The sequence below is a fragment of the Saccopteryx leptura genome, chromosome 6 (assembly GCF_036850995.1).
Source record: "Saccopteryx leptura isolate mSacLep1 chromosome 6, mSacLep1_pri_phased_curated, whole genome shotgun sequence".
NCBI classification, from domain to species: domain Eukaryota; kingdom Metazoa; phylum Chordata; class Mammalia; order Chiroptera; family Emballonuridae; genus Saccopteryx; species Saccopteryx leptura.
The window spans coordinates 168,332,788-168,348,845 of record NC_089508.1 but is presented as its reverse complement, the minus strand read 5'-3'; the positions used below and the strand labels follow the sequence as shown (position 1 = coordinate 168,348,845).

At 42.3% G+C, this 16,058-nt stretch overlaps 1 long non-coding RNA gene across 1 annotated transcript; it reads right to left on the bottom strand.

Moving 5' to 3' along the window:
* Window positions 1-4,524: 4,524 nt before the first annotated feature.
* Window positions 4,525-14,519, bottom strand: LOC136377507 (uncharacterized). Its single transcript, XR_010746311.1, has 2 exons — window positions 14,317-14,519; window positions 4,525-4,586 (listed from the first exon to the last, which is right to left on the bottom strand). It is a non-coding gene; the product is annotated as an uncharacterized lncRNA (long non-coding RNA).
* Window positions 14,520-16,058: the final 1,539 nt, after the last annotated feature.

Here is a 16,058-nt window from a genome sequence, read left to right as displayed (position 1 = left end):
ACCTACCTTTGGCCATGAGAGAGGACACCTTGATTGACAGTCCCATCAAGAGAAGGAGTGGGTGACTCCCAAGGAAAACTGAGGTGCCAGAGCAGGGCACAGAGCCTGGGCATCTATCATAGGCCCTAAGAGATTTAAGTCCTGGAGCACCCGGCTGTGAGCAAGACCTCATATGGTTGAGCCTTGAATAATAGTCCTTCAGATTCCCTACAGTGTGGTTTTCCTCACCAGCGATACTCCTTTTTTGGCTGTGATTTCTACCTGCCCCTCCATTCTCTATCCTCTTGCTAGGCTTAAACATATAGACAAATCTTCATGTGCTACCGCAGAACATGCTGTTGCCATCTTTCTGGCCAACCTTCCTCCATTCTCCAAAGTAGAGTTTCAAATCCCCAAATTCAGCCCAGGACATTGATGGATGGAGCATCTGAGCTCCATACCTCCCTCACCTGGCTCATTTGATTAGTGGAGACAGCTGAAATGGAAAATTCAGACCCCAAAGTATGTTTTGAGTGTGGAGGATTCCATTTGGCTGAATCCCCAGACAGAGGACCTGGAGAGCTATCAAATACCCACTTTCCTTTGTGCTGGGCACATGCAGCAAGCTGAGAATCCTAATGCTTTTGTAGTAAATAACCTCACACACTCCACTGTTATCCTAGACCACAATAGTCCTGTATGCATCCCAGTCATCACTTAATTGTGTGTAAAAAGAAATGTCAGGATCTCTCTTATTTTAACACAATCATGGAGAAATATTTGCTGAGCAAAAGGGTTATAGGCTAATATAACTCTTCTTAAACGGGGGCTTATTTTGCAAAATGATATGTTTCTGGCAAGATACACATAAAGAATTTGGGAGTTGCTTTGTTCTGTTATCAGATTAACTCATGGCAATTTTCCCATTGGCTAATGACTTCAGAATGGCATTCTTTCTGCCTAAACTTATAAGTCTCTAGAAGAATTGATAATGTGACAATAAAATGCTCTGGCCTTTGAAGTAGCCAGCACAAGTTTAAATTCAACTCCACTTTTTCTTAGTTATAGTCCCTTGAGCATCTCACTTAATGTTTTTGAATCCCATACTCTATGTTTTAAAACAAAGTTTGTCCATGTTTTAGTGATCAATATACAAAAATGCCCGGTGTTTCACACAAAGTAAACAGGTAATGAATTTCAGCAGTTGTATTACTTTTAGCCCTTGTTCAAATTTCTGTGCTCTCCACTATGTTAAAATACCACTTGAAAACAATTCTTTTTTTTTATTTAGACATATGTATTTGGTAGACATTTTGCCAAAAATGAACAAAGTGAAGTTGACAATTCAAGAAAACAACTGGCAGTATTTGTTGTCAACAATAAAATTAGAACTATTAAGGAAAAGTTAGAATTTTGGAAAATTCTATCTGTCACTGTGGAAAACAATTCTTTAAAAAAATTTTTACTGTAAAATTTAAAAATATTTATTGTAGAAAATTTTGAAAAAGAATAAAGAAAAATACTAAAAAAAAACCTCGACTCCTTATCCCACCTCTCAGAGATGAGCATCTAATGTTATAGACCAGCGGTTCTCAACCTGTGAGTCAGGACCCCGGCGGGGGTCGGACAACCAAAACACAGGGGTCGCCTAAAGCCATCGGAAAATACATATTTATTATACAATACATTTTTAAATAAAATATGTATTTCCAATGGTTTTAGGTGACCCCTGTGTTTTGGTCGTTCGACCCCCGCCAGGGTCGCGACCCACAGGTTGAGAACCGCTGTTATAGATGATGGCCTTTTTTTCACTCAGTTCTTGAAAGAAAGAAAGAAAGAAAGAAAGAAAGAAAGAAAGAAAGAAAGAAAGAAAGAAAGAAAGGAAGGAAGAAAGAAAGAAAGAAAGAAAGAAAGAAAGAAAGAAAGAAAGAAAGAAAGAAAGAGAGAAAGGGAGAGAGAGAGAGAGAGAGAGAGAGAGGGAGGGAGGGAAGGAGGGAGGAAGAGAAGGGAAGGGAAACAAGAAAAGGGAAAGAAAAGAAAAAAAAGAAAAGATTGTGGCTCTGGCCAGGTAGCTCAGTTGCTTAGGGTATCATCTTGATACCCCAAGGTTGCAGGTTCCATCCTGGTCAGGGCACATACAAGAATCAACCAATGAATGCATAAATAGGTAGAACAACAAATCATGTTTCTCTCTTTCTCTCTCCCTCTTTACTTCTCTCTCTAAAATCCATTTTTTAAAAAAGAATGCCAGTGAATCCTTTTTAAAAAATGTCTAATTGGATATAATTTATAAAACTCACTCTTTTAAATTGTAGTATTCAGTGGCTTTAAGTATGTTTGCAAAGTTGTGTAACCATCACCACTAACCTAATTTCAGAACATTTTCATCATCCCTAAAAGAAACCCCATACTGATTAGTTGTCAATCCCTACTCCTCACTACTCCAGCCCTTGGAGACCACTGATCTACTTTTTACCTGTAAGGACATTTGACATCAATGGAATCATACAATATTTGGCCTTTTGTGTCTGGCTTCTCCCACTTAACAATGTTTTCAAGGTTTATCCATGAGCAGCATGTATTCATACTCCATTCCTTTTCATGGCTGAATAATATTCCATTTGTGAGTATAACACAATTTGTTTATCCATTTACTAATTCATGAACACTTGTTTGTTGATTTCACTTTTGGGCTATTATGAATAATGCTGTTATGAACAATCATGTACAAGTATTTGTGTGGATATATGTGGTGAATCCTTTTGAAAAGCAAAAACTTGAAAAAAATTTAAGAGAGCTCTAAAATGCTTTCCTTTAAGTGGTTTAAATTAGTAAATATTTCAATCATAGAGAAAAGCACAGAAAATAATATGATAAAACCAAGAACCTATCATACAAATGGAAAAAAATCTTAATAATTTACCATACTTGTCCCAGAGCCAAATATTACCATGGACATGACCTTGGAACCCACCTCACATCCCATTTTCTTCCACCACCCCCATGAAGTAACCATCATCTAATGAAAATTAAAAAGTTAATTCTGCTATATAAGTATCCTTAATCAATAATATATTTTGAGATTTATTTGTGTTGCTACATGATGCTTTGGTGCACTTATTTCATCTTTTGTACAAAAGTTCATAATAGATTTACCCATTCTTCTGTTGCTGGAGCTTTAGGTTGCTTCCTGGGTTTTGTTAATATAAACAGTGATGCCGTGAACATCCTCGTGCATGTCTTCTTGTGACTCTAGGCTGGGTGGTAAGATATGCACATCTTCCACCTTAACTGATTTTACCAGATTGCTCTCACAAGTCAGACTTTCTTATCTGAGGCACACTGTGCATGGCCCTGCTTTAGCAGGATTCTTCGGACAGCTTGTGAACTCCTCGACTGCGGGGTCCATGCAGTCTCTCATACAGACTGAATGGGAAACTTTGGCTTGGAGAAGTATAAAAAGAACACCATTTACACTGTGTGATGGCTAGAATTGTGTCCTGCGAAAAAAGGTTGGAGTCCTAATCCTTAGTACCTGTGAATGTGACCTTATTTAAACATACGGTCTTTGCTGATGATCAACCTAAGATGACTGTGTCCTTATTTTAAAAAGAAAGAAAGAAATGTGGACACAGAGACAAGCACATGGGGAGAACCCCAAAATGAAGTCAGAGAGTTAGAGGTTAGGTGGTGCATCTCCAAATCAAGAAATGCCAAAGCGGTTTAAATTAGTAAATATTTCAATCATAGAGAAAAGCGCAGAGTAATATGATTAACCAAGAACCTATCACACGAATGGAAAAAAATCTTAATAATTTAACATACTTGTCCCAGGGCCAAATATTACAATTACAGAGTCACCAAAATCGAGGAGACAGGCCTAGAACAGCCTTCCTCACCGTCTTCAGAAGAAGCCAACCCCAGTGACACCTTGATCTAGGACTTCTAGCTTCCAGAACCACAAGGCAATCCATTTATGTTCTTTAAACCACCTAATTTGTGAGACTTGTTACGGAAGCCCCGGCAAACCAGTTGACACTGAAATGAGTCATCCTGCTATCCAAATTAAAGATCAATGATCTGAGGTTCATGGAGCTCTGTTTTTGCATCCATTTCTGTTCCTTTTGTGAACCTGGATAATTAGTTAATTTTTGTTGTAGCTGCTGTTGTTTTTGTTTAGTCTTGTCCTTTTTTTTTTTTTCAACCTCCTTTGATCTTCAACCACTTGTACAGCCATTTTGTGATCAGCTATTATTCAGTGCAACTGAGAGCATTTACCTTTTCCCTGCTTAACCTGTGAGATTACTTTTCCAGTTTTGGTATTCAGTGACTCGGGCTGCTTCTCAGGAAGATAGCTTATTAGGCTTAAGAGATATCCTTGATTCCAAGGAGTTCCTGGATTCAAGGGGAAACTCTTGGAGCAAACTATGGAAAGGGCATGGGAAGAAAGCACTGGTCAAGGACATTTTGTTTCTACTTTTTATGCCTAAGACATGTTGACACCATAGGAAACCTACTTCCACGGGCCTGGTGTAGGCTACTTACCGGAAGGCCAAGTGGAAAGTCCTTGAAGGAAAGAGCTGTGGGAAATTCAGACACAGCAAGATCTATGAGTAAAGCAAGGGAATTGGAATAGACTGATTATTACATATTTTGAATAGTAATCAAAGAATAAAAAATCACTGACAGGATTCTGAACAGCAGAGTCATAAATGAACTATAACTACATTTAACAACATGGACAAATTTCAAAAACGTGAGTTGTTTAAGGATACTTAAAGAGCAAAAACAGCCCTGGCCGGTTGGCTCAGCGGTAGAGCATCGGCCTAGCGTGCGGAGGACCCGGGTTCGATTCCCGGCCAGGGCACACAGGAGAAGCGCCCATTTGCTTCTCCACCCCTCCGCCGCGCCTTCCTCTCTGTCTCTCTCTTCCCCTCCCGCAGCCAAGGCTCCATTGGAGCAAAGATGGCCCGGGCACTGGGGATGGCTCTGTGGCCTCTGCCTCAGGCGCTAGAGTGGCTCTGGTCGCAACATGGCGACGCCCAGGATGGGCAGAGCATCGCCCCCTGGTGGGCAGAGCATCGCCCCTGGTGGGCGTGCCGGGTGGATCCCGGTCGGGCGCATGCGGGAGTCTGTCTGACTGTCTCTCCCTGTTTCCAGCTTCAGAAAAATGCAAAAAAAAAAAAAAAAGAGCAAAAACAATCTTTGAGTGTGCACAAGTAAAATAGCCATAAATTCAGCATTAACAGTTACTTCTGGGAGAATGTGAAGAGCAGGGAAAAGTCAGACTTGGATTTGGAAACACTTGGAAAGTGTTCAAAGCTTTGTGTTCACTAACAACCTCCTACTCTCTTAGCTAAGTTGACAGGCATCGTCTCCAAATCGTCCCGGTAGTCTCAAAAGGCAGATAATTTTATCATTTCCATTTTACGAGTGAAGAAACTGAGGCCCAGATGAAGTAGGTAGATTTTTAAGATCTGACCGCTGGCGAGTTCCAGCTCCAGTGCCTGCGCTCTTAAAATCTGCACTGTGTGGTCTTCTGCAAACCTTAGAAATATTAAATTGCTGGTGATAGCACTACCAGAGACATTGCAAGAGAACAGAGCCAGTTTTAATTCTTCTGCTAGAACCTCCTTTAAGAGAACAAGCAGCTTTCTGGAAGGATCAGATGCACACTTGAACCTCAAATATTACACTTGGCTTCCGGGACACCTATGCTCTTCCATAAAGCTGGGTGGGAGGGGTAAATGGTAGCATTTAGCTTTTGTGACTAAACTGTGGGGGTCTTGGAACCCTTCCACCCACTTGAAAACCGGTCACCCATCTGACAGTAATAGAAAACGACCGTTAAAAAGCTTTATGCTATTCTGTTCTCCTGGTTCTGGTCCCTCTTCGCCTTTGTTGCTGCTGGCATTTTATAAATTATGGATGCGCCTAGGTGCTGCTGTTCCCCTGCTTCCTCTGTAGTGCCGCGCGCTCCCCGGGCCTGCGTCGCATCCTTCCTCGGAGCGGTGGACCACGCGGCCCAGACCCCACATCAGTGTAATTAGCGCGCCGCACACAGCTCGGGTGTCAGGACTGCTTCCACTCACTGCCAGCCCTCCGCCGGCCCCTGTCACTCACGCGGAAGTCAGCCAGGCGGCGGCAAGGCCAGCGGAGAGGGGATGCTCGGGTCCGGGGACAACTCCGGGGTTTGGCAGCAGCCTCAGACAATGTCTGGTCACAAGGGCAGATGATGTGGAGAGTAGGGACATTAACAGCTGCCCCTTGACTGGCTACAGAGGAGGGACTGAATGGAAGCTGCTGGAAAACTCCTAAGGAGCCTAGAGCTGGATGGGGGGCGGGGGGACGCCAGTCCCGTGTTTTCCCCAAGTGCGCTGCTGGTGAGAGGTGTAGCTGGGGGAACGGAGAATTTTGGGGGTGGTGTACTAAGGAGCAGTTTTCTATTGTAATGCATCAGTATTTATTTTCAACTCGATAGAGAGATAGCTATGGATATGGAATATCTACAATAATAGATACAGATACATAATCTTGCTCATCAAACCCACCCTCACATTTTTATGAATAGTGTTATTAAAGTAGATATGCTCTTGGATCCATTTTTAGTTTAGAGAAAAATTAAATTATGCACAGGTTTATGCAGACACAGCAGAGAGGATTAAGGGCGCACAGATGAGAGAGGTTTGGAAAGACTTGCAAGAGGCCCAGGGATTCTTACTTGTTTGGGGACTCATGAGTCTCTATAAGAATTTTTTTTTTATAACTTCTTTTTTTTTAATTTTTTAAAAAATTTTATTTATTTATTTTTAGAGAGGAAAGAGACAGAGAGGGAGAGAGAGGGGAGAGAGACAGAGAGAGAGAAGGGGGGAGGAGCTGGAAGCATCAACTCCCATATGTGCCTTGACCAGGCAAGCCCAGGGTTTCGAACTGGCAACCTCAGCATTTCCAGGTCAACGCTTTATCCACTGCGCCACCACAGGTCAGGCCTCTATAAGAATTTGATGAAAGCAGACAGCTTATCCCTTGCCTCAAAAAATATACATGCCCTCAAACTTAGGGTACCAATGCACAGGTTTTGCACATAACCTGAGAGCCATTCCTTGACCTCTAGGACTACGTGGGCCCCAGGTTGAGGCACTTGGCTTCCGGGACACCTATGCTTGAGCTACCTGTGAGCTCCTCACAGGCAGGGCCTGAGCCCTCCTCCTCCGTGTATCCCAGGCACACAGGAGATGCTCAAAAATGTTTGCTCAAGAAATAAATGAACTGTAATTCAAAATCCTCATTTTTTCACCCAGAGTCCCCCCTGAAAGATCAATGGATTTTTCCAAAATCACAAATCTAAGGTAAAAACTCATGTCTCCTGATTCCCAGCTACTCCCCTAAAGGTCCCTATCCCCGCCCACCCACAACTTCTTCTGCCCTTGTCCGCATCCCCTCCCAAGAATCCAGTACTTTGGGATTTCTGACATGCAAGGAAAAGTAGGTGAGAAGGAAAGGCGGCAAAGGATCAAAGACAATGTCAACTTTGGCCCTGGGCCCTGCCTCCTGACACTGCCACCCAGCCTCCTACAATAAAAGGGATACAGAGAGGGTGACCCTGGGGCAGCTCTCTGTGCCATTTGTCAGTGATGGCATGGAGGAAGGAGACAGGCATATAGATTTTATTTCCTTGGCGTGTTCCATCGAAACCCCTTTCCCGGATGATTATGAGTATAAAATGCACAAAGTTTACATAACAGACCCATTAATGCTTCGTCTCTGGGGTTAATATTTAATTAGGCAGTTTTTTAAAAGTTGCATACTATTACCAGGGAGACTGCTTCAATGCTTGCCTCTTTCCTCTGGGATGCAGTGTTCAGACACGAAATTCTGAGCTCCTCATCATTCTCATGGAAACCTTCACCACTGGTGACTCTGGACCAATCACAGGGGACAGCAAAGGCCCATGAAGACCCCAGATGTAAATGACTTAAAAAAAACCTCTTGAATCTCCTCCAAGGGGTTAGTCAGAGACCATGTGGCTGACTATATATGTCCACTGTTAGGGACCTCATTATTCCAAAGTCAGCTTATCCAAATTTTGGACCATTCTGATGGTGCCCTAGGCTTTACTGGCTTTCAGGGGTATTGGTTCAACAACTAGTGGCCACAGAGACCAAATCTGATTCTTCTACAGTATGCTATATGTTCCTAGCTATTATCCTTATCTGAGCACTGATATGTGGGAAGTTCTGTGCTAAGCAATTTACATAGACATCTCATTTCATCCACACATGATCACCGTGATGTATCATTTATGTTCTCATTTTACAGATGACCTAACCAAGGCTATACTGTGAGCAATCATCAGAGTGAGATTCCAACACACCCAGGTGTGGACTCAATACCCATACTTTGTACTATAATGACAAACAGACTCATTACTTTTCCTCTAGAGCCCTTGAGACATTGGAACTAAGCACTCATGTCCCCCTTCCCCGCTAGACTCTCAAAGAATTCTCTTTCTGGGTTTTTTTTTTATTAATTTTTTTATTCTTTTAACTTTATTCATTTTAAAGAGAAGAGAGAGAAGTGGGAGGAGCAGGAAGCATCAACTCCTATATGTGCCCTGACCAGGCAAGACCAGTGTTTCAAACCGGCGACCTCAGCTTTCCAGGTTGACGCTTTACCCACTGCGCCACCACAGGTCAGGCTAGGATTCTCTTTCTAGACTAAACATTCTCAGTCCCTTCAGCCCAAAGTACATGGTTTCTGCCCCACCCCCATCGGTAAGGGCCAACAGGTGATACTCCGGTACCCATGTTCCACTTGCTCTATGCCCCACTTCAAGGGGTGCCCACAGCTTCACCCAGGATTCCTACTGGCCAATCCAGAGGACCGTGGGCTTTTTATCCTCCCACTCAGTGAGATGGAATAAAGTTTCTGTTGGTTCACATTTTATGTTTAGGCTTAACTCAAACCCACGTGTATTTTGTTGCATGACATTTTCTTATGTCAGCCATGTTTTCCTTTGCCTTTGCAATTGTGTGTTTGGAACTATATATACATTTTAATTTGCATTTCTCACTATTTAAATTCCATCGTTAAATCTGGTCCATCATTCTAACCTCTTGAGAACTTTCAGAACTTGGTACTCATAGAATTTGTTCTCAGCTCCCAGTTCCATGCTGTTCCCACATGAGACAAGCCTTGCTTCCAGGTTTGGGGTTGTTGATGAACATTGAACGGAAGTGAGGAGGCAGCCCTGAAGTGAGGCATGTCTTTCTATTGCAGGGGTTTCTGTGTCCTGCCCATACCTTGTGTCCCCTGACTTTAGTGTAGTGGTGGACACTGGGTGCTGTCCGAGCCTAGTGCCTCCTCTGGTGTCTCCCTGCTATTCTGCCTCCAGGTTTTCTTCAAGGCCAAGGCAAAGCACATCCTGGAAGCTAGGGGGTGTTAAACCTTCCAAGAGCGATCCTCAATCAGTGGGGCATCGGGCTCAATGGCTAAATGCCCAGCTCCCATCCTACAGAGGGACAGTTCAGCCAAGGCACGGATTTCATGGTTTCTCAGTGGGTCCCCAGGGAGGCTGCGCTCCAGCTGCTCAGCCGTGAGCAGCTCACACATGCAACCTGTATGTATTAACTGCCCTTCATTGAGTCTCGTTTCCCTCATTCTTCCAGTCAGCCTCCCTGGGACCCCCTCCCAAAGAAAATACCTGCACCCATGTTTGTGTCTCAGTTTTTGTTCTCAGGAAACTTGGATATGAAGCTGGAGATAGAAAAAACATCTGCTTAATTTCAGGACATGTTTGAAACATAGTTTATGTTTAAATTTTTTATTAAGAGAAGAACACATAAAAAATAAAGAAATCAGAAACTAGAGAACTAAAGGGGGAAACCTAGCCATGATACCACCACCTTAATAAAATTACCAGCCACCATTTTTAATTATTGTGTTTCTTTTCAGCCTTTGTCTAGGCAAATTTTAAAATTAAGAGAATTATACTCCTGCCTGACCAGGCGGTGGCGCAGTGGATAGAGTGATGGACTGGGACACAGAGGACCCAGGTTCAAAACCCCGAGGTCACAGGCTTGAGCATGGGATCATCCAGCTTGAGCATGGGATCACTAGCTTGAGCGTGGGGTCACTGGCTTGAGCCCAAAGGTCGCTGGCTTGAAACCCAAGGTCGCTGGCTTGAGCAAGGGGTCCCTTGCTCTGCTGTAGCCCCCAGGTCAAGGCACATTGAGAAAGCAATCAATGAACAACTAAAGAGCCACAAGGAAGAATTGATGCTTCTCATCTCTCTCCCTTCGTGTCTGTCTGTCCCTATTTGTCCCTTTCTCTGTCTCTCTCTCTTTCTCTGTCACAAAAATAAATAAAATTTTAAAAAAGAGAGAATTACACTGTAGCTGCCACTTTATATCTTTTTTTTTTAACTGAATGTCTCCTATTCTTTGGGTGTTATCAAATAGTCCTAAAACTACTACTTTCCATAGCACTGTTTAATGATTAATGCTTTATTTGTCAGTTTACCAGGGATCCCTGATGTCTTAAGGGCTGAGTCTATGTCTCGTTTGCCTTCTTCTTCTGAGCACTAGCTCAGTGCCTGGCATACATTACATGTTCATTAAGGCTCATTAAATTGATGGGGCAAACACACCAAAGTTCACTTTGGCATTTTTGTGTGGCTCCATGTGAATTGTTTCCAAGTTTTTGAGATCATCATTCATGCTGCTGTGAACATATGGCATTCAGAACATCTTAGAGCAGTGGTTCTCAACCTTTCTAATGCCGTGACCCCACAATACAGTTCCTCATGTTGCGGTGACCCCAAACCAAAAAATAATTTTGGTGGCTACTTTATAACTGTAATTTCACTACAGTTATGATTCGGAATGTAAATACCTGATATGCATTATGTATTTTCCGATGGCTTTAGGTGACCCCACCGGGGTCGTGACCCACAGGTTGAGAACCGCTGTCTTAGAGCTTCCATCACCTCTCTGCCCTTGCATCTATGCTGGTGTTATTCTTTTCACATAAACTTTGGCGAGCCAGTTTTTGTGAAAAGTGGGAGAGCAAACAACTCAGCACACATTACCTATTCCATTGGCTCTGTAGCTTACCAGCAGGAGAACTTCTATTTGGATAAACAAACCAGGCAGGTAACCCTACACTTGCCATTCTTATTGGAAATTTCCACTAAGGTTATTCCATGCTAAGTAGTACTCCACGGGTTCCTGGAGAGGGCACGTTTTAATTCCTTCCACAGATCACAGACCCGAGCATGTCCAATTTATTCACCTGCTGACATCACCTAGTTTTCAAACAGCTTCTCAATGCTATGCCAATGAACAAATGATAATTCAATAATAATAATAATAATAATAATAGATCAAATTTTTTTTTCACCTCTAATGTGCCAGGTACTTTATGTATGTCATCAATCACATATCATTGTCACTGTACAACTCTCCGAGGTACCGCCTACTGTTATCCCAATTGAATAAATGTAGAAATGGGGACTCAAAGAGGTTAAGCAACTTGCCCAGGATTACACAGAAGACTATAAAGTAAAATATGTTTCATCATATAGAATAAAGTTATCTTTTTATCAGTGATTGTTAGCTCTCAGAACTGGTTCTATGCATAGATGGAAAAGTCACGTGCTTGAATGGTAAAACTAAAGTGATATTAAAATATTGTCTTGATCCCAAAACTTTACCTATTACCTGCCACAGAGCCTGGAGATGTCATCATAAACTTCCTTTCTGAGTTATGACATTGCCTGAAAATAGTCCTTGTAAAAGAGAACTGAAATTGTACCAGTCAGGGCTGTATATTAAGATATTTGCACCCTTGGACTTATCAACTCAAGTTAGATTGTCAGATTAGATAAGCTGTGGTTCTCAACTCTGGCTGCACATTGTAATTATCATTTCTGGAGAGCTTTAGAAAATACAGCTGCCAAGACCTCACCATCCTCTCTAAGATTTTGATTCAATTGACTGAGCTGAGGCCCAGGCAGGTTTGAGAATCCCTGAGCCACTTTCTAAGACCCTGAAAAAAAGTGAGATATGGAACAAGTGAGATTTGTTGAGAATGTCTATTATGACCCCAAGTAAAAAAGGCAACTCCCTAGTTCAACACGTAATTGGAAAATACTTAGGAACAACAAAATTTTCTCTAAGTGTTTGCCTTAGACCAACCTGTATTGTTAAAACTTCATATTGGAATTCTCAGTACTTTCTTTCATCATCTACCTAATTATTTATATACTGCTCAAAAAAATTAGGGGATATTTTATCACTTCATATTCATTTTGAAATATCTCCTAATTTTTGTGAGCACTATATGTATATTTTTATGATGCTAAGTAGGGTCTTAGGCTCTATACTTACTTAGTATAGGGTCTCAAGGCCTGGTTGGGTATAATGTGGGAACAGTATTGGTCATAGAGAAAACTGAGATCAAGCCAAGCAACTCATTATGCTCAGGTCTCACCATCGTAAGGGCAAGCAGAGAATCAGAAATGTGGCCTGAAACAATAGGGTGGGAACTATGGAGTCCAAGGTAGAGGAAATGGGTTTTGAATGCAGGAGAAAATGAATGGTATAGAAAGGTCCCTAAAGTACTGACACATCAACAAGGAGGGCTTTTATAGACACCTGTACTATGACCTCAGGTAGGGGAGGAGCCATGAAGGCCAGTGAGAACATTAAGCCAGGTAAAGATTTCTCCCATCTTTGCAGGAAAATTAGCCTGGCATCTAAAGAAAAAAAATGATTCTCTCTGTTTATTTTTGGAAAATGAAGAATTGAATTCCACTAGGATCTAGTGTTAAAAATAATTGATTGCCTACCTTTTTGCTAATAGTGTTCAAACTATTTATATTATTTAATCCCCATAATAACTCTGTAACATAGTTACTGCCATTTTCTAAGTGAATATGGTCAGTTGGTACTCAATGTCAATTTTTATCCTCTTTTAAGTATACCTTCCTGTTTTTGAAAGGCTAGAAAGCTTACAAGTCACTTCCAGACTCCCTTGCAGCTAGGATTCTAGGTGTGGGATAAAGTCCATGAAGTAGATGCACTTGGGTAAGATTTAGATGACAGAAATAAACTGCATGGCAATTTCCTGCAATTTTTGCTGTTTTTACCTGGTAAGAAAAAGTATAGAGATACTAATGTCTCATCTTCAGTTTTCAGAGTCAGTTATAGTGATAGTGGCAGCTGGTTTCAGTGGTCCAGTGTCTAGACAATTGCACTGGCTGATAATACTTTCCTGATCTCTGGCAAACAGCCAAGATGGTGTGTTCTACAGTTTAATTGTTTCAGTGGCAAGCTGCTGATTACTCAATAATGACAAAGGTCATATCTTTCATAATATTCTGGGAGTCATGACTAACCTACAGCCTATACCTTCAGCCCTTTCAACAACTTTATAAGTTTTTAATTCCCAGTATTAAATACCTCTGTGCTTCAAAATTCCTAAGATGATTTCTGATTCCTAAACTGAACCTTTTTTTTTTTTTTCTTAAGATAAGGAAATTGAGTCTAAGACCATGTAAATGAATGTCCAGGGTTGTGCAAAATAGATCCAGAATTCAATCCTTCATTACAGAGTTTAGAAGAACAGGAATGAAGAATTCACAGGCTATATTTCTAACAGATTTGACAAAGCAAAGTACGGCAAAGCCAAGTTCACATGTACTCTCTTCCCACTTTTAAACGTATGAGTTGCACTTGTGATTGCGGTAAGTGCTTAACTTAATTGGTTTGCATCCACGCCGGGACCTCTGGGATGCCACTTACATAACTCATCCACAGGAGTCTGTCTTGCCAATAAGTACTTGCAGAGGCCCTCACTCAACAACCACATTAAATACGAGACTCTGTTCTCTGTAACTAGCTACATGCCTCCCCTAGTTCTTGGGGGGGGGGGAGGTTCTGAGGAACTTAAGGGCAAAGGACTAATAGCAGCTGGCGCACTCTGAGCACTTGCCATATGCCGGGCATTGCCCTAAGACTTCACATTAATTTCTGGTGTAATCCTTATCCTAGGAGGTAAGCGCAATTGTTACCCACATCTTTTATAGGAAACTGAGGCACAGAGAAATGAAGTCACCTGCCCAAGGTCATAGAGCCTACGAGGAGCAGAGTCTAGATACCCACCCAACTGCTCTCTCATTACAGTACTATTCTGCCTCCCATTCATACTCAGAATGCTTTGTTTTCATTTTATATAACATGGTAAACTACATGAAATACTCCCCATAGTGAGGTCAGACATAAATACACCAACCAAAAGACTAGGAACGGTGGCTTCCTTTAGGATCAGCCTTACCTCATCCCAGGACATAGCCTCTTCCAGACCTTCTTGAGATGGTGTCTCTGACCGCTCTGAGCAAGCCCGGCCAGTGATCAACCTCACTACAGCGGTTCATGGGGCTACATCTGTTATCTCCAATCTTTTCTGTCAACATGTCACAGTCACCTCATGTACAATGGCTTCCCTTTCCAGGGGCATCAAGGGCACAGATGTATGTTTTAGAGCACAAATTCTGCGGGCACAGAGAAAAGAAAATCAAAGATATTACTAGAAAATGGTTAGACCTCACTGTTGGCAGTCTCATGAAAGTTTAAAACCAGAGTAAACACAACGCTCTCTAATTAGACAGCCCTCTTTCTCCTGCCCAGCCTTTCCACCGACTCCCATCCCTCCTAGAAATAGATCCTCGTGAAGGCGAGCATCTTTTTAAAATTCTGTTCTACAGAGAACCAGACTGAGATAGTTCTGTCGAAATTACAAAACACTATACTTTCAAATAGCTGCTGAATTATTTAGTGACTTTACACTGTCCAAATGCTGGGCTCTTTGGGTAGACAATGTCTTGGTTTCTCTCTTATCTCTTTTGTTATGCCATTCAGTAAATGGAGAGATATTGCTCCTCTTAATAATTTATAAAATAATAATCCACATTAAGGATCCAGCTCCTCTGACAGGCTTGGGGTTTCAGATCTGGTAGTCAAGAGGATGAGAAGCTCAAAATTCTCTTCTAGTTCTGTGAAGTGATTGCTCCTGGCATGGTCAAGCTTCACTTCTTTGTATTTGCTTCTTTCTCATGATGACGTTTTCTCCTGCCTGTAACTTTTTCTTTACGTTATTGTGGTTTCTTGAACCGTAAACTGTATTTGCTGCTACTCCTTGGCATCTATCCGATTTGGTCTTACAGTGAAATAGGTCCTCTTAGAGGCAGAAAGCGGGACATTGTGTTTTTGTCCTGCACCTGACATTTCAGAGTTTTCTATTTACTTTGGCAAAGGCACTTTTTCCTTGCCTGTTTTAAAAGGAAGGGAGGGAACAAGAGAGGGACAGGGGGAAGAAAAAAAGAGAAGAAGGGGGAAGAGGGAGGAAGAGAGGGAGAGAGAGAGAGAAAGAGAGAGAGAAAGAAGGAAGGAAGGAAGGAAGGAAGGAAGGAAGGAAGGAAGGAAGGAAGGAAGGAAGGAAGGAAGGAAGGAAGAAGAGAAACTCATTTAAGATGGGCATGGGCTTATGTGTGTTCCTTTCTCTCCAAGGTGCACATACACCCCTCACCTTTCCGTATAGCTCATTGCAAGGTTCATGTGACTTCTGTGACAGCTATGGAAATTACTGACATGAACAGGTATCTGCTTATCCAGGACCAGAGAGCTCTAATAAGCTCTGCAAGTTCCTCAAGAGCAGAGGTTCTGCCTTTTCCCTTGTTGTTTCCCCCAACAGAGTTTAGTGCAGTACCTTCCACAACCATCCAGCAAATATAACTCAGCACTGATAGTTCACACTGAGCATACACAGATGAGCAAGCCCGGGAGTGTCAGCGCATAAACACCTGTGACGTGTGTGATGAGTGCTGTGAAAATGGCATGTACACAGTGCTGGGAGAGCTCAGAGGAAGGAGCTACTGACTGACTCAGCCTAGGAGAGACAGGGAGCATCACAGCAGAGGGGGCATCTGAGTAAGGACTTGAAGGACAGATGGAATTTTTCCAGGCAGAGGGAACAGCGTGTGAAAGCGACAGCAGCAGCAAAGAGTATGGCACGATAGT